This window comes from Branchiostoma floridae, unplaced genomic scaffold (assembly GCF_000003815.2).
Source record: "Branchiostoma floridae strain S238N-H82 unplaced genomic scaffold, Bfl_VNyyK Sc7u5tJ_1501, whole genome shotgun sequence".
Lineage (NCBI taxonomy): Eukaryota > Metazoa > Chordata > Leptocardii > Amphioxiformes > Branchiostomatidae > Branchiostoma > Branchiostoma floridae.
Window position 1 is genome coordinate 77,991 of NW_023365734.1, and position 1,543 is coordinate 79,533.

A 1,543-nucleotide genomic window follows, 5' to 3' on the forward strand; every position below is an offset into this window, starting at 1 on the left:
TCTATGCGACTCAACCTCTGCTTGGAGAGTAGGCCTTCCTACAGTGGCACGAGGATCGCAGAATTCGGCAAAAAAAATGGGAAATTGGCCAGAGGAGTCAGTCCACGCTAAGGTTCATGTTTCCCCTGCGCGGTCGGCCAACAACTCTGGTAGCAAAACTCCCCTGGCAGATTATTCTCCCTATAACGGTCAGCGTAGGCAGTCTGGTGAGACTAACTGACTTCAGCGTGCCCGGCAACACACACAACCTGTTACCGCATACATATCGGCTGTGGGGAAAATCTTCTGTCAGCAAATTAGAACACTCTAGACTCAACAATCAGGGGTTGTCCAGAAACAGTGATGGCACACCCACACAAAATCTATTTTAGAGAATCTTCCATTTAGACAAGGTCGCATTCTTTCTACTTTCCGGTGAAGTTACTTACAGGACTTTGCTATGTCGTCTGTTTTCGGCCTTACTTGCGTTTAAACGGATGGATTCTTTAGGAAAACTAGTTATCTTTAGGAAGGGACGTAAAACGGGGTCCCGGTCTGAAAATGGAAGTACCTTGATCTTATGACAAAGAAAAGAAAAAAAATAGAAAACTCGACAAAAACATATAAGACACGTCAAAAACAGCCAAAGCCAAACCTCGGCTGTAGTATCTTGTGCACGACTTTCTTCGCAAAAAAAATTCATTGTTAGAACTGAAGATTGATTATTTATCTATTCATTCTTTGAAAACAACCATCAGTCAGTAGTAGTATCAGATAATAGGTGTGCCGATAGGCACCACACAGGTCCTAGCGGAATGCACACGAACTGCAGTCGTACAGAAACAGGTGATTGACACCTGAAATGCACAGCCATAACGCCATCCATAATTCATGATGTTGTGCCGTCGCCATGGCAACGAATCCAATAACACCCTACGAGATCTATCAGATTAACATGATTGAATAAATGATTGCAAGGGGAGAACCATTGTAGCGAAGGATAGGGAAGGGGACTAGTGTAAATATATCATGTAAATGTTATGGAGGTCTGTGTGTATACCAGAATTGCCCAAGTATAAAAAGATGATTTGAAAAGTTCAAACCAGGTCAGGGTCAATTGACAATCCAGACTTTGCGACAAGTGTTGTAAATATAATGTCATTTTCTAATAAAATTTTAAAATAGCAGCATTGAAATTGTGTAACAATAATGTATATTGAAAAGCACCGACACACACATACATAAACACACGCACACAGACCCACATATGTGCACATACAACAGAAAAACACAATATACACAGACACAGACACACACACACACAGACATACACACAAAGACACATACACACACACACACACACACACACACAAAGACATGTACACACACACACAGAAGCCATAAACAATTTTTCTCTCCCTCTGGATAAAGCGAGCTACTGAATTAATGATATATGAAATAATCCAGACCACGAGAAGTGTAGGTATCTTTGCCTTCAGTTCTCTATTCATCGCTGTTGTCTACACATAATAACTATGTAACATTCAGCAATTTACAGGGTCAT